General features: G+C 42.2%; 1 protein-coding gene across 1 annotated transcript in view; it reads right to left on the bottom strand.

Annotated features, from left to right (window-relative positions):
• SKI (SKI proto-oncogene) overlaps positions 1–18,502 on the bottom strand; it is a 101,552-nt gene that overhangs the window by 79,931 nt on the left and 3,119 nt on the right. The gene's annotated exons all lie outside the window — the stretch shown is intronic.

The raw sequence follows: 18,502 nt of genomic DNA on the forward strand, positions 1-18,502 counted from the left end.
TTAATATTCCTTAAGCTACTGAGCAACTTGAGCAAAATGGAAAGGGTTAAGGAAACCCTTGCATTATTTTTCAGAGCATAGAACCAAACACAAACATGCACATCCATCCATTATTGGATTTGCTGGTTTAATCAGCAAGTACCAATGACTCAATTAGCCTCTTAGCAGTGCCTAAAGGCCACTAATTCAGCCCACTGCCTGCTACAGCATTCATACACAAGCTTGTCCCTTCAGATTTAGCACTAACAGCACCACTATTCTTCTCCTGACAGCACCAGGGGCCCAGACAGTCTCCTCCTCTCTCTCTCCTTTTCTCTCTTCTGCCAACCACACAGAAAGAAAAGACCCCAGGGCTGACTGTGTGTGAGCACCGAGTAGGAGGAAAAAGGAAGAGGGAGACACTATTTCTATTCATTTTACAGCTTCATCCATCAAAGGCCTTTCTTAAAAAAAAAAAAAAAAAAAAGAAATGAAAGATGCATTCCCAGCAGCTCATGGTTGAGAGCAACAGCCTAATAAGGTGTTAAAGAACAGATACTGACCTAATCTTTAGCAGACACATCTACTACACAAAAATTTAACAAATTACAGAAGCTAGGGCGGAAGAAGTACTATTTGATTCTATCTAATTCACACTCTCACCATTGCTAGTCTGTCCCTTATATTGTTTGGTTCTACGATAATACCACTTTTAACCGAAACCTTCCTACCTTTGGCAATCACAAATAATACCATGTAATGCCAGTGAACAAACCAACCAACCCACCCTGACTCGCCTTTTCTGTACGCTCAAGAGCACATTTGTTCAGTTAATTTTTGTGACTCTCCCTTATATAATGACTAATTTTCAGGCAGATTGATTCCCTGGTGAGCTGTTGCACATTGTGCAGCCATAAAAGCACTAGTGACAGTCAAAGAAGGTGACAGGACCAGCAGGCTAGTGTTAGGGCAGAAGCCAAAAGGAGTTTTGGCAGCAAGTAGGTATATGTCAAATTAAAGTGACCATGCAACTACAGCTTCAAAAGTATGGACTCAGCACGAATAAAATGTGCTGTCAAAACACAATGTGACAGAACTGACCTCATCAGATCTATTTTACTTGATGACTATACATAGAATTACAGGTCAGGAGAAACGCAGGAGATTCCAGAGGAAAAGACCTTTGCTAATTAACTTACGATGTGGAAAGCAGAGTATTCTTACCCAGAAAACAGAGCAAGAGACACATGAGCTCTTCCCTCTCTTCCTCATAACCCTGCTCATCACTTAAAAATGAAGGCTCATTAAAAAATGAGTGGATTTTTTAATGTGGGATTCACTCTACATTTGAGAGCCATGGCATTTGCAAAAGAGGCAATATTGCTTTAAATCCCTCCCAGCAGCTTCCCAGCTGACAATCACTTGGCATCCCAAAGCTAGGTAGGAACTTGGCAGCAACACAGGATTTCTACAGCAACATTTGCAACGTAAAATCAAACAAACAAACAAAAAAGAATACCCCTTCCAAGTACCAGACAGTAAAGAGGCCTTGCACTCCCACTCCCCTTCTCTCATTAGTATTCAACAGTTTAAAGATGTACCAAAACACCACCAGGGAATCCGGGGAATTCATTAGGCCTTCGGTATTTCAGTTCACCAGTGTCTCATTTCCAATCAGCTGAAACTGGAAAGTTGTTACTTCAGCTGCAGGACAGGTCAGAGAAAAGGCTAATCTCAGACAAAGCTGTCACGTTTCAGGTTCAGGATGAACACAGGGTGGGTTTGGACTCAGAAGGGGTTAAGGAGAATGCATGACCTTAATTAAGGAAAACCAAACAACTTGTCCTCAAAACAAGGAGGTACTCAGCTGGCGTAAATCAGTGCTGCTCAGTAGAAGCCACTAGATCCACACAATATGAAAACTGTATGTAGCATGGCAAAAAAAAGTGACCAGCTTTCCTATTTTTGTGTGGATACTTTGATTTGATACCTCATTTTGGGAGATCAATGTATATACAGTTTACATGTCACTCACATCTACTACCCCAAATCACAAATACCAAGCTACCATCTCAATACAGATACTGCCAAGACTATTCCGGAAGCAACACCAGCATAGTTTATTCCACACGACTGCCCCCCTGCACAACAGCCCACATCATCTTTCCTGCACCAAGTAAGAGGAAATTGTTGTCACTGAGGGGAACTCCACAGAAAGAGTGTGCACAGACAATATCCTGCCTGGTGAACCCTAGGAGCAAAGCACAGCTTCTATAAATGGTCACAGATTTGCACAGCAGCTTCATTTGCGCTGCATTCACTGACCACGTTTCTGCTCCCTTTCTGCCTGGCTGATAAATCCCTTTATACACTCAAAGCCAGCTGCTCCTGGTGCTCCCCATCTAGCAGAAACTGCTGCTCCTCCTGTGACTTCAGCTTTAAAAAACAGCAGAACAATACAAGCAAATCTTTGTAGTTTGGTTTTGCGTTTGGGGGGTGGTTTTGGAGGGATTGGGTTTTTTAGTTTGTAGGTAAACTTAAATTGCAGCCTGATACTCACTACAAGCTGCATCTCCCTAAATACTGTAGAGCAGGCCAGACAGAGTTCTACCCAAATAGAGAGAGATCTCAATCAAATCAAATGAAACTAAAGACTGTTCAGAGACGTTATCTTGAGTAGGTGATGCTACTGCAGCTTATGGACATTTTGTCTTCCCTTGTCAGAAAAGCTGGCTTGCTAATTTATGGGCAGAGTGGGAAAAGCAGAGGGATACAGACAGACACAGAATACTTAAAACAGGACTCAGAATGGAGACAAAGCTCCCCTTTCACCTCCTGCTGCTATTTACCATCTGGGATCCTGAAAAGGGGATGATGGGGAGTTTTGTGATGGGTTTGGCAAGGGGCAGGACATTTCAGATTTTCTATGTGTAAGGAGGTCATGTGTCAGCGCCTCTGCAGCACATGGGAACATTATCCCAAAGCAGGTGCAACAAAAGGGTTGCCCTGGCTGAACTGGAGAGAAATTCTATTAAAACACAGCCTGGCACAGAGGCAGGATTCTTAACAATAATATCAAATTTGAAGAAAGAGCCTCCAGAACCTAGTTTGGAAAAGCACAGAAAAAAAATGAAGGAATGAACACATCCAATGAAAAGGTGGATGTTATTTATTAATATATTTTTAGAAGTGTGTGATTTCCACTAACACGGGGGGCCAAGGTGGTGCAGATACACTTGGGATTTCAATCCTCACTTGTAAGATGTGTAGTATTTCTTTTTTCTTTCTTTCTACCATAGCTTTGCTTTACAAAAGCAATTTACAAAGAGAAGTGATATGAAATGAGGAGTTCTGGCTTAGAAATGTTTCTGTTTTCATAAAAAGAATTATTAATAATGTGAATTTCCCATCATATGGTGCTGCAGTAAATCTTTAAATAGGATCCTTTAATCAAAGAACCTGAAAGAAACCTGAGCATCCTTGCCTTCCGCCCAGTCTGGATGTCTGCTGACTAAAGTGATTCTAACAACACTGCTACTGCAGGCAGTAATCTGTGCCTTAAATTATTTAAAATCTATACTCTACAAGAGGCACAGATGCAAGAACTAGTCACCAGAACTAATGCAGTACTTCCTTATCCACATCTGTCGAGCTCCTTGTTGGTAGAAACCCCATTTTCAAGTCAAAAAGCTTTAAACTGAGGATGTCACCACTACACCATCAACTGCAGAGTGACATTAAAGGCAGTTTGTGTGTTGTGGAAGACAAATGAGCTAAATTTCTAACTGTACTGATGGAAAATCAAAAAGTTCTGTCAGATCGTAGAGAACAGATCCTTTAAAACAATCACCGGGTAATACCTGTAAATCTGTGGTGCTGTCGACTAAGTGACAATGCTGTTCTTGTTCCTCCCCAGCCTTTCCTCCACGTATGTACACGCACACATTCACTGACCCAAAACTGGAGCTGACAAGCAGTAAAAAAAAAAAAAAAAAATCACCATCAGCATATTGCTGTGAGACACAGATGGACACTTTCAGTCCATCACAGAAAGGCTCTCCAACGTCCTAGAGCAATGGACCCAGGCTGCAATAAAACCCCTTCTATCATAAAAGCCACACAACCCATCATCCTAAGAAACTACTGGTGAAGCCACAGAGCACCAGATGTACTCGAGTGCTCACTTAGGCAAGCCCAGCTCAGTATCCTGCCACCCAACACTCTTCTTCCCTGACTTCCCAAGCATTCCTATTGTGTATTCAAATTGCAGAAATGAGCAGTGGCTGACCATAATGAGAACAAGGTCCCTTAAGGAACCATGGGATCACTGACCACATACTGTAGTTGCTCTGAGGAACAAGATGCTTCACAGCTAAACATCCTCAGACTTTTCAGGAGTTATCAGTCCTATTTGGCTGTGTGCATTTATAGCAGCACCTTGGTATTTGGCAACTTCAGGAGAGGAGGTGGGAGTGAGGGAGAGAGAAATACCTACAGGCTAAGAGCATGAAAACCAGGTTATCCTTTAGAGCCAGCATGCCAGTGACAACAGATGACAAACTCTGTTTTGCAATTCATATCTGGCTTTGATAGATCTGCTATCATAGGGATAAATACTATTTGTTGATGAAAATGGGTATCAAAACAGAACTGTACCCAGTTATACTAAAAACTGCAACATGCCAGGAGTCTTTGCAGCCAGACCATCTGCTGTGCTGTGCCTGGGAAGGGAAGGCAACGTACCTGTGTCTGTCCTGGGATACATTTGGATGTGATTTGGGGTTATTAAGGGAGGAATTTATAGAAATTAATCTCATTTCCTCTGTCTCCCAGGTTTTTGCCTTAGTTCTACCATTCCCAGAGATTCTCATGCTGGGAGCAGGGAAAGGGGAGAATTAAAGACAGAAATGGAAGAAGAGAAGAACCTACATCTAGCTGGAATCTAGGTGTTTTAAATCGGATGGTCCTGGGCCAGACTGTGGAGCGACCCATTTGACCTTCAAGTGGGCTTTTTTGTGCATGATTTCCCAACCTAAAATGCATACTGGGCCTTTAGAACAAAGGGTTTTCTCCAGAATAGACCTCTACAAAAAATACAGAGTGACTGTCAATATAAAATCGAGAAGTGATACAGCTAAATTGCTAAAAACAGCAATTGATAACCTGTCTTACAGAATTTATGTATATTTAAGTCATATGAGTGGTGATAGAGTAATGGGTAATACCACAACCTTCCATCACACATTTTCTTACCCTTAATGTTTTAAGAAACCAAACCCAAGGCCACAAGACAGCCCCATCCTGACACAGAACTCCAAATGTCAGCGATGGCCTGAGAACCACAGAATTGAATGATGCCACTCTCACATGCTCAGATATTCCAAACGAGAAGATGTACAACAAAAAGCCAGAAGTGTTCTTGTTTGTATTAACACTGAGCTATTTGCACCACTGCAAGCCCACTGACACAGCAACAAACTGACACTGCAGTGATGCAGAAAAGCAACCTGGCCAGACAGAATGGGAAACAAAAGCCACCATTTAATACAAGGCATGGCAACCATATTAGACCATTACACAGATACTACTATGATGGTGTCATCTAACTACAAACAACAACAACAACAACAACAACAACAAAAAAGCCTTTCACTCCAAATTTTAAGTACAAAAATCCTTAACGTTTTTCTTTTTTAAATGTTTTGTTCTACTTGAGACAATAAACACAGTTTTGCTTTGTCCCCACAGCTCTGACAAGAGCTTTCTGAGTAGAGGGATGCACATACAGGAGCAGCACAGGGGGCACAGGGACTGGGCAATACTTGAGAGTTGAAAAAGTTACCAAAAAAGAAAGAAAAGAAAGGGGAAAAAAAAAAAAAAAAAAAAAAAAAAAAAATCACAGTTTTGATAGTTCTGTGGGAAAAAAAAAACCCTCAGCAAATTTGCAACAAAACTGTTAAGTAATTAAGGCAAGACACTTCACACATGAACTTAAACTGCTAATTAAATCCCCCCTGCTTAATTGACTAGATTTGCATATCATTCACTGAGGAATGGGAATGGCTTGGGCATTACACAAGCACTTCCTTGTGCAGAAGGCAGCTCAGTAAAACCAACCAAGGGCAATGAGAAAACGCAAAGGCTGACTCTGAATGAAAAAGAAAATTTCAACTGAGATTTTCAACATTCTTTTGTTAAGAACATTAGAACATAACTGATTCCAACAGCATTGTTCAGAACTACAGTGAATGCTTTATAGCCATGCTAACTATTCCCCTACTTTTAACCTGTGATCACTACTGCCTGCTCATATGCACAGCTCTGTTACTCTCAAAAATGGGTTTACATCCAAGAGAATCCATTTCAGCTTAAAAAAACCCAAATAGCTTCATTCCAATCACTGTAGGAGAAAAAGTGTCAATGCCTGCCTGCCTCTGCCACTAAATTTAGCATGAATTTAAAGAAAGGTTTGAGAAAACTTTCAGATCTGTGGCAGGAAAAAACCCCTTTGACTCCAAGATTAAGTTGAGTCAAGGAAAACATGCAATTATCTGCCAGCTACATTGTTCATAAATGACCCAAAGTGTGCAGGATGAAACTAGTCTGACAGAAGCGCTGCTCCACGATTGTCAGATGGTGATTTTCTTTCTTTAAGTGGATAAGGACTGAGAGTCAAGAACACAACCTCCCAACATAAAATGGACTCATTGTTTCAGGCTGGTTACCAGACACAGGCAGACACTACAGCAGAAGTTAGTATCTGCTCACTTTTGGGAGGTAACCACTGCAGAAATGATGCTATCACACTTCCCTTTTTAAAACATGGGATTCTCTAGCATTTGGAAATGTTGAGCAAGAAAAGGAGCTCAGCATACAAACCAGAAACCTGCCAGGCCTGCAGCAGAGCACTTTCCTCTGCCTCTGAATGTTGTACTTGTGTGACAGAGATACTTCTGTGGTTGAAGTGTTAATATTATTATCAACCTCTATCATTTCTGATCTTCTAAATTAGAAAAATAAAAACAATACAAAAGACATTTAGCTTCTTTATCTTGAGGCAAAAGGATTCAGCCACAGATAAAAACATCAGAATGCTTCTGATGCCTAGAGTTGCACCATTAGTAAAACAGAATTAGGTGAGATTGCCATCAAGTTTACTACTTGCATATCCTGAAAAAAAAAGGGCAGTTCTGTGAGTTGCTCCTTTTCATAGCCTGCTTTTTCAAGTGAGGCTTCTTATACCAATAGGCAAGAACAAACTTTTTAATCTAACGGCAGCCCCATTTATTCCAGGAATTGAAGCAATTGTGTTTTAGAATACGTACAAGCTTAGGAACAGCAATAGGACTGACCACAGAGTCAGCCTCGCACTGCTCGTGCCAAGAACGTTGATGATGCTGATACCACACTGTCATCAGCTTCAACAGACACTGCAGCCCTAAGCCAGACTAATGCTCTGCACTGGTGTCTGCCTGGACAAGTGAGACCGAGTAATAAAATGGCAAGAGCTGGGGAGTTGCATCTGCACCATATATTAAAAGGGATTTAACACTAATCATTATTATATCTTTAATAGGACAAATACAAGCAAGGGTCTGGGGTTTTGTTTGGGGTTTTTTACCATAATCCTATTTTAACTGATCTCCTGCCAACCCGACCCAGACAGGAATGAGGACCGGAGACCACGAACAAAGTGTAGCTGCCGTTGTCACTTTGAGTGTTACGGATACTCTCCCATCCGATTCCTGATGTCAATCACTGATACAAAAAAAAAAAGCAGCATTTTCTCAACCAGATTGCTCATCTGTTGCACAGGTTTTACTGCTCTCAGCTGAAGCTACAATTATGTTAAGGTCAGAAGAGTTACTTTTTTCTTTTGCTAGATCAATTATTAGGCCAAGCAGGAGAAACTTGACTGCAATCAAATTACACACAGCTAATACTGATGTAACTGAAGAATCAGGGTTGTTTTTATACTCAAAATCTCAGGAAGAAGAGAGCAGCCCTAACAGCACAGGGCTCACTGAGATCCTGATTGTTGTGTAAGCTGATAACACATTGCTGATATCACATTCCATTCACAGATATTGATAAGGAGATTATTTTTTTACCTCAGCTTGTATCTTAAGAAAAACTAAAAATGCCATCCTTTATCTCATTTTCCAAGGGTTCTCTAAGTCTCTGAGACATTAATATTCTCCCTAACAAAGCCAGCAGCTGCTACACCAGCCTGTGACATGGATGGTTTTCTTAAAAGGTTTTCATGTGGTTTTTTCCCCCAGTTCAGTGTGCTTTGCATATGAAACAGGACATTTCCCCACCCTCCACCCCCATTCCCTCCTAATCCAGAAGGGACCTCACTTCCTCTCTCTCACACAAGCAGCTCATTCAGCAAAAGGGAAATCCCAAGATGCACTCAGGCAAGGAGCCTGGAAAAAAAAATACAAAGCAACAAACTAGAAAACAAAACCACCATCACTCTCCAAAACAACGAGCTACCAGTATGTCCACAACAGCAGGAAGAGGAGCCATGGAGCTGCTCATGATGAACTTACTTCTGCAAACTACAACTCAGATCACAGATCTGCCATGCCAGTCATTTAAGAAGCTTTTCCAGGGTAGCAATTCAGTTTTGGCCTTACAGCAATCTAACCCACAGAACTGCAGCTCTCCCCTGCCAAAATAGAAATTACACAAAGCCAGCTTGGAGCCTCTTTTCCATCATTACTGAGGTAGATTTAGTGGGGTGAATTTGGAGCAACTCAATTGTTACTTTGCAATTGGAATCTAAAGCCAAATTTGTTTCTATTTTTTTAAATTAAAATTAAAAAAAAAAAAAAAAATCAAGCAACCTTTTTTTAGTTAAGAGATTTATTAGAAACAGGATCCAGGGGTCTCCATATTCCTCTTCCCTGAGATCTAAATGCTCACTTTGTGACATCCAAACTATCTCCAGCAATTTATTCAGATGTCACAGGGGATTATGATTTTGACTGAGGGAGTAAAAGAGTTCAAAAAGGGGGTGGATTAATTAAGGAAGGAAAGCACACAAAAACTACAGCAACTTTAATGCAAGGATAAGATAGGATCCAGCTGCTCTTTAAGGAGAACATGAATGAACATCTCTCTTAGAAGCAAAGAAATATATAAAGTTTTGTGTGAATCTACTGAAATCAAATCAAGTGATAAGGGCAAACTTCACCAAGAAATTAGTCCAGCTAGTGAGGGCAAATCTGAGAAACTGTTACAAACCTGAATTATCAATGTTTATGTAAATTTGTAAGAGTAGAATTTAAATGTAGAAATAGACTTCTGAAAAGCTAACCCCCACCGAAACCCTGGGAATTACTCACATTTTCACTTGTAAAATCTCAGCAGAATTTGACCCTCAAATCATAACCAGTGAGGAGAAAGTGAATGCATTCAGAAGCTATGACAAGCCATTTCCACTCTTAAGATACATTTGATAAAGTTGGACCAAGCCCATTGACTTCGCTGGAGTCAAACCACAGAGCAAAACATTGCCTCAACTACCCGCCCTGAATTCAAGTGAGGCGGTAGGTCCAATTCCTTCTTAGCAATTGGCCTCATTGACTCATTTTGGATTTTGAAGAGTGGACTGTCTTCTGGCTGACAGCATTAGAAGCTGCCATCAGAAAAAACCTGAGTCAGTTGTGCACCATAACATGGAAACTACAGGTAGGACAATCCATAGGCTGCTACTACTAGTAATCTGGTTGAAATGTGAAACCACAGCTCATACTCCAGCTCCTTCCTACTCTTCCAGTGTAGTAAGCATGTGCCATGTAAATGGGAAAAAAATACGTAACATTTTTCATCCTGAGCACTGAACTGCTAAACTCAAAATAAAGCCAAGCGTGACGATCTGTACAAATGCAAATGTCCCAAATGCCAAGACCAACATCTCTAAAACCTAATTCCATGCTTTCATTTCTTAGCTGCAGGCCCTTCGCCGCCACTCCTTTTTTCCACCCAAACAAAAGACGAAAGGGATGACTCAAAGCAACTTGAATTTCAAGCTAAAGCCACAAAGCGCCGAATGCCTGATCTCTAATTCGAGCAGGTGTGCAGATAGATCCACTTCTGCCTCAGCACAGCTAGGTTAGTTGTTACCAAAACTGCAAAGAGACCAGATTTATTTAAGAGACACATGGATAAGTTAAACAATGCTATAAATGATGCAAGTCATATGGGAAATACAAGCAAATAGGAGTTACAGCACTGACAGCTCCCTCTACCCCTTTTCCCCCCAAATCATCACTTTTTCTTTTTCCCTTTGTATTTACAGCTTTATATAATAATTTAAAATTACAGATTAAAATACAGAAATTTAGTAATATTACACCATCTGTGCTCTAGAATCAACTGGGCTGAAAGAAGTATCAATTAATCAATAATAAAAAAGATTTTCACATAAACGTGTCTAGAAAATTCAGGCATTAGAAAGGGAACTCCTGGGTTGCTCTGCTGTGAGGAGCAAGGCCTCTGAACAGGAGATGTGCAAATCCACTGAACAGTGTAACAGACCACTTCACACCACTTCCCACTTGTACTCTGTCTAATGCTGGATATGGCCCAAAGATGAGAGATCGCTTCACCCGTTTTGCAAAAATTACATTGTAGCAAAAAAGAAACAGGCAAAAAGCCACACAAAACTAACTCTGGATTATAACAGTCTTCCAATACCTGAAGAGAAACCTGGAGAGGGGCTTTGAACAAGGGCCTTTAGGGACAGGACAAAGGGAATGGCTTTAACCTGCCAGAGGGGAGATTGAGATGAGCTCTGAGGCAGAAGCTCTTCCCTGTGAAGGTGCTGGGGCGCTGGCACAGGGTGCCCAGAGAAGCTGTGGCTGCCCCATCCCTGGCAGTGCTCAAGGCCAGGTTGGACACAGGGGCTTGGAGCTCTAATGGAAGGTGTCCCTGCCTTGGACGTGAAGAATCGGAGCCTCTAACACAGGTAACACAGGGAGCAGAAGGGGGAGGGGCCTTCATAAAAATGCAGGATATGACTGAAACGATACGGAATGGTTTTCCTTCCAACCCTAACAGCTGTCCAATTAAGGATGCAAATAAATCACCTTCTGCATTGAGAGTCAGAAAGCACATACATAAGAGCTTTTTAAATACATTTCAGTTTAAACTTGCATAATTCTCCCAGTGGAGAAATCCGCTTCAACTTATGTAATCCTTAGAAAGGAGACATTATTACACACAATTCTGTGCCACTAAGAAACAAGCAAGACACATCTCTAGAAAAGAGGTGCACCCACACACAATTAATTACATGGTGCGAAGGGAGCAGAGGGGAGAAGCTGCAACAGGGATGCAAAGACCAGTTTGCTGTTGCCACAGAGACCGATCTGTTAGCGAGTTCAGGGGCTGCTGCTCCCCTTTCACCCGCCAGAGCTGCCTGTTTAGACTTAACCCAGACTTCCGAACACTTGATATCCTGTCTGCTATTTCAATGCCCTTACTCAATGTTTCAGACAGACATTACACAAACTGGCTGGTGAAAAGGGTTGAGAAACCAAGCAGCAATCCCAGTCAATGACCTTATTCTCTAAAACGATACCACTGACTGCACAGAGGATGAAGAACAAAGCACAGGGTACATGTCTTCTGAATTTATCACTGAAATCTGCTGTAGGGAAACACAAACACTAGGCTGGATCTTATTTTGTTAACCTCGCTGCTGTCTTTTAATCCTTAAAGCCTAAGCAATTCTTGTGCTTCCAGTGCAACTGACTCCCATACCAAAACACAAACAGCTTCAATTTAAAACAATACCTAAAAAAACACACCACAGAAAACCAAGTCACATTTTCTATAAAGCATGTGCAAAGGTAACTACATAAATCAATAAACAACAAAGCCAGAAACCAAGTTATTGATTAGCTCCTTTGCTGTTTACCTCCGGCATACAGAATGATGCTGCAATTTTTACATACCCACAGAATCTGTATCCTCATGTTCATTTTCCCTGACTTTTTAAACAAGACTGGTAAAACAAGGAAAGACTACTTCACATGAGTAAGGGTGGCAGGACCTGTTCAAGAGAACATACAATCATGGAGCTTATCAGGCTGTATTAATATGCACCCAGTGCTTGGAAAATTTTATGTGATAGCAACCAAACCATCAATGAAGCCAATGATAAGAGCTCCGCACATGGGAATTCCCATTGGCTTCCAGGACAGCCCTCTCCATAAACACTGATAGGATCAGAGCCTGAATTTGTATCACTGTTTTTGTTACCTCATCCAACCAAAAGTCAAAGCAAAATAATTAGCTGGGTGCAGAGAAGCCCACCTCCATCAGCCAGCAGGCTTGCAGCCTTAGAAGGCAATTGCACATAGCGACCAGCAGACAAAACCCTTTCAGTCTAAAGCCTGATAGTTGCAGAAACCACCACCCTATTAAGTAAGATCCATCTGGATCAGAGTACTATCGAATAAAACAAAACCTCATCAATGAGCTGAATTAAAATACTGCAGGAGCAGAACTACAGGTTCTGCCCTCCACCCTAGCACAGTCCCGTAAATGCCAGCTAAGGCCACAAGCTTAGTGAAGCTCCTTTGTCCCAACACTGGCATGTTCTGGGCCAGAATCTGTCCCTCTGTTCTGTGACTGCAAGGACTGCCAGTCAACACACAGGAAGAAGTCTAATACATACACAAGTCTTCTGTGGTTTGTGGTTCCAATTACTATACTGGCTGATTGCTGGAGTGAGAACTGAAGGACCACTCCCAGAGCCCCAAACCTTCAGATTATCCTCATATGTTCCAGAAGACATGGGAACAGGTGACTTCAGTAATAAACTGAATTTGAATCTCTGCACTGACAATGAAACACAAAAGACATATGAGGCTACACAAGGAAGGTAAAGGACCAGAGCACATCCCTCCAGAGCAAACTTGCTTCTCTGTAATTATCTTCCAAAACCACATATTGACTATATTAGGGACTGAGTGAAACAGCACCAAAAAGAGGTGCAGATTTATTAATGTAGATTATCCAGATTCAAAAAACACATGCAAATGAATTAGATATTATCTAATAAAATGTATCAACACACACACTATAATTGACAAATTTAAAACAAAACCACACTATATTACTACATTTTAAAGTAATGCTTCCTGTACACAAAGATCAATTTGAATTAAGTGCTCTATGGCCACTCAGCTAAAATAGATTAGCTTAGTAATGGACAGTATTCTATCGACAGATTCTCTACAGTTCATCCTAAATTCCTTCTGCCTAAGCTCTAATTTCTTTCCAAGAACCCCCTGCTGGATTTAGCATAACTGTTCCATGACAGTTCCCTCTAAATAAGAGGGACAGTGTCAAGTCCAAAGTTTGCCTTTTAAAAAAATAAAACAGAAGGTGAGAATTAAAGCATTTTCTGGGTCTAAGTACTGTACACATTGAGACGCAATTCTTTGTGTGATGGCAAAGCAGTCTGGCCAGCCAAGCCAGCAATGTGAGTTCCTATCATCAGTTATCACCAGCCATAGACAGCCTGCCCACTCCTTACTGCAGTCAGTGCCATTCAGTCTTTGACCTTGCCAAAATATATTTGCTGATAGACAATAATAACATGAGTTTTCAGTAAGGATGGACAACACACCTCTTTAGATACCCACATCTTGCTTGGACTCAACCACTTCAATATAGCACCGAATTTCCCCCGCTCCAGCAGCATGGAGAGCCCAGGAAGTGCAGATAGGGTCCAAGTGGCTGCCAGGATTTTAATCGCTGTGTTGTCTAGACATGCTCCAAGCAGCCCCACACAGACGCCTCCAGATGCTTTTACAATACAGATCTAAAAGCGCCTCTCAGCAAGTGCAAACACACCTTTGTTGGTCAGTCAGCCCCAGCTCCGATAACCACGCTCACCTCCTGGTAGAAATCAGGTGTGGGGCTCCTCACACATCCAAAAATCAGCTCTGTTTATATGCATCTTCAAAGCGTGCTACTGTTTGGGCAGAACATACGCCCAAGCCCGAAACCACAGAAATGGAGAGGTAAGAGAGACAGCCCAGACAATGAAGGGAGAGACAGATGTTTAAACATTTTAGGCAGCGATTTTCAAAAGAAGAGATTGCATGTGATTCCCTCCCTAATTCAGGAGAACCGAATTCAGGAACTTAGGAACTATTCTGGGGCAACAGAGAGCCACAGCTGACTCAACATCATTAGATCATTATTTGCAGCATATTCTTTGTCTAACACACATGCATGTACCTGCTTCTTTGTTCTTGATCTACAACATCTGTGGAACTGTTTGCACACTTGGGGAAAAAAAGAATGCTGATGTCTGCTTAAACACTGACATCTCCTCAGGTTCACAGGGTTTTGTTTAAGCGTGGTGTCTGTTTTGAAGTTCAGCTTGTAAACTGTAAAAGGATTCTGAACTAAACTACTGCCTCAAGACTTCAATGTTTTTGTTTAAGGACACCAAAATTTTTACTGAAGGGTCTCTAATGTAATTCTTGAGCAGCAGGTAAGAGAACAAATGACTTCACTGCTCCATAACAAAACAACTGAACTCTCCGGTCTTAAGCAAAATTTTCCAAGAGTATTTATCAAGTTAGCTCTTAACAAAAAGAATAAATACATCCAGTGGTCTGAACTTGTGGATAAGATCAAGAGTCTCTCTGCTATACCTACCATCAGATATACTGTTAACAAATAAATATATATATATATAAAATATATACCATATAACAAATAAAGGTTACTGCTGGCAGGAGGCTGGACTTTAGGATACAGAAAGAGAAATATATGCCTTCTAGCTCTACTACTGCAGCATTTCAGGTGGCCATAAAGCACAGCCACTGTGCACCCCCTAAACGCCCACAGCCTCTGCACTACTCTACTCGCAGCAATTTCTGTCCTTTGATTCGGCTGCACACTTGACCTGGCTAAACCCTACTCCAGCTGAGAGCGCTGCGTGTTGTGGCAGTGCCGGGCTGGTAGGCATTGTGAAATCAAGTGGGAGGCCTCCTGTGCTCATTTGTGTGTCAGTACCCAGAATGCTGCTTCTAGCTTCCAGCTACTTCATAGAAGTGCTGCTGGGACTGGAACCGTGGGAACGCTGCAGCGCTGGCGCGTGTGGGTGTGTTCACACGTGTGCAAGGAGAGCTCCTTCATTCTCTGTCTGATCACATACAGCCTTGCTGCAAGTACAGCTGTCTGGCACACAGGTAGGAAATAGGAAAGCACTGACAAATGTCGCTTGGTTCAATAAGTAAAAAAAAGACAAAAAAAGGGTTCGAAAGAGACAGCTGAACCCACCCTCCTTCTCTGCAAACACCAACCTACAAAGCCTTCAGGCCTGCTTTTTGAACTCATTCAATCCTAGTGGAGGCATGCTGATGTTCAGACAGCAGAGCGCTGTCTCTCACACAGCAGTGGAAAGACTGCATGAGACGCACACCAAGGCCATATCTACACCAGCAAGCAAGCACTCAACATGCACCAGCTGCTGAGCTCAAGAACAAGGCTTTGGCACTGAGCATGGATTTCTAGGACCCTGTTTTGCAACCCTGTGAGGTTATTCACATTTGAAATTTCTAGAAACTCCCCAGAATGTAATCGTTGTGCTCCATGCCAGTAATGGTGGATGAAATGTGACAGGCAGGGAAATGGAACATCCACTCAAGTAAAAGCCATGCTGATGTACAGAGACTCTGAAAGACCAGAGAGAAGGCAAAACAGAGAAAAACCCTGCATGAACACAAAAGAAGGTGGAAAATCCAGTGAAGGATCCATAGGGAAATGGAGAAGTTATCATATGGCTCAAGAAAAGACTGAGCTTTGGGAAGTGGCAGGAAAGTGAAGGAGTTTATAGAAGGTAAATAATTAATCCATGGATGAATAGTGATGATATAGAAATCTAAATTTTAGAAGAGGGTAAAGGAAATGGCTGAGGCCTCTATGGTTCCTGCTCTAGTGAGGGCTCAGCTGTCACAACTCTCTGCAGTTCTTGGTTGAGACCCTTTGCTGACTTCACACAGATCTAGATGAAAGCTTCTTCTGCAAGTGGCAAGACCAAGCAACACGCATCTTGTTCACCCAACCAGGCTGACCGAGAGACAACGTATCTGCATCTATGCATCCATCTCTCTGGCTACAGACAGATAGATGTGCACAATGGGTACACGATGCATACAGAGGATATGTCAGGAATGCAGTATCTGGTAAAGCTATGCCTTGTAGCAATGCTTTAAAACCACACCAAGGGGGGAAAAAAAAAATAAAAGAGGGAAAAGAAACTAAAAAATGAAGGGAGAGGGAAAAAGGCAGGTTTACCACTGCGCTGAGTGTGCACCAGGGGCTTGTGCCAACTCAGTCCTCCATTTAAGTCCGACCCTTAAAAGGCAGAGCTGTGCTGGCAGAACTCTACATACCTCATCGCATATCCTCATGAAGACACAGAAAAAGGTCAAAAAATTCACTGCTGCTCGAACAGCCATTAAATGGTCATATGCATCCCATGCTACCAACATACAGATAGACCCCCACGCAAAACACATCACAGAAACAGTGTACACACATACATAAATAAATAAATTGGGAAACTGATAGCTCACTCTTGAAAGTAGAGCACTGAGTATCTGTCACAGCAGATTACAGCACACAACACACACCACCTCCTCTGTATAAAATAGAACAAAGCAACGCAGAGATCTACATCAAAAAGGACAACCACCACAAAGACACATATGCTTCACCCTTTCATCCACCGAGACAGACAGACACAGAGCCCAACAGACACACAAAACCCCCAGGGACCGACAGGAATTAACACAAACACACGGACACAGTCATGGGACCATCCTTTCATTTCCTTACTAGGCATCTAAACTTTACTCCAACGTTACTTGCCCCTGGCCACAGTCTACCAATCTTAGAGCCTGATTAAATCTCTCTGTAATTATCTGCACACATTGCTACAACACAAATGACCTTAGCATATGATATCCGTTGGCTGAGCCCAATGGAAAAAAAAGACTCCAGAAAAAGGAAGGATAAGCAGACAAAACTCTGCCAGCACCGCCGGGGTCTCCTCAAGACTGCAACACACTAGTAGGAGAGCCCTGAAGACGGCTCTAAAGCCTTGAAACTTAAGCCCGGTCCTGCTCTGGGTGTATGATAAAGCATTCTTTTTTCCCTGCCCCATCATCTGAGCACACACTCACCACTGTTCTTCCCCATCAAACTCCTTGCCACCTCCCAAATGAACCTATGCAGGAGACTCTAACATTTTATCATGATAGATTTTTGGCAACATTTTCTGTGCAATAGGTGGCCACAATGTCCCCACATAATTTTTGGTGTCCACTATTAAGAATCTTGAATTCCCTCTGCAAGAAGAGCTGTGCTGCATGCAGATTTTGGAGGGGGGTGGAAAGGGGGAAGAGCTCTTGTCATGTTCTGAGCTAGGACCTATTAAAGGGTCGCCAAAAAACTCATGCAAAGCCAAGACTTCGTAGTTTTTTCTTGTTCTCCACCTGCAACCTCAGCTGGGATAAATCATTCAACTGAACAGAATGCTTTAAAGTCTTGGAAGAAGAGGAAAGTGCACCTCTACCAACACTGATTTTAATTAAACTCTAGAAATGGCCAAGCCAGTGACACAGTACCTTTTCCTGAGCAAAAATGTGGAGATTTCTTACTTTTGCTTCCCAAAGAAGCCTGCTCTAGAAAATTCATCTCCCAACATGCAAAATGCCTCCGCTTTCAGAGCCGTATTCTCCTCGCACAGGCATTCATATACATCCAGCCCACCATTCCATCTTAGCACATGACTGACGGAGAATAGACAAGCCATTAAAAACACATCCACCTCCAACCACGGAGATAATGTGGCTCATTACAGCCTAGCTTTGTCACAGCGGTTCTGACACTCCAGCGGGAGGAAGAGGAGGGGTGAGGGCAAGGACTTAAACGGGGGCTGAGCACAAGACCAGGAGAGAAACTGGAACTTGAAGAGGGAGCCTCTGCTCCTTCATCACAAAATGGGTTATAGCCAGGCCTCTCAGGCTAGTAGGAATTACTGCATCGCCTGGGCAGGGTATCTTAAAAACCCTGGGTTTGGGCATTTTTGTTGTGTTTTTAGTAAATAAAAGCTCTATTTAAGCCCCATTTATTAAGTCTATTTAAGGCAGTGTATCTGCCCCTTTAGGCAGGTATTTGGTAAGTTAATTAAGAATTTTACTGAACATTCTCAGTGGCCTTTAAATGTTGCTTCTGTTTTGAGGCTTGTGTCATTGCCATCCACTCCAGACACATAAAACCAAAGAAAAGTTCAGAAATCTCTAACAGACGAGGCAAAATCTAACCAACGAACCCACAGTGTAGAGCTCAGTAGGTGAGAGTTTGTTCTTAAGCATATTCTGGGCACTGGGGAGGCGAACTGCTCACACCACAGGCTCTGCACCCTCACCAGCACCCTGGAGTCTGTGAGCAAGGCCTCAAGGCCCTGTGGACCCAC

The sequence above is a fragment of the Strigops habroptila genome, chromosome 16, assembly GCF_004027225.2.
Source record: "Strigops habroptila isolate Jane chromosome 16, bStrHab1.2.pri, whole genome shotgun sequence".
Lineage (NCBI taxonomy): Eukaryota > Metazoa > Chordata > Aves > Psittaciformes > Psittacidae > Strigops > Strigops habroptila.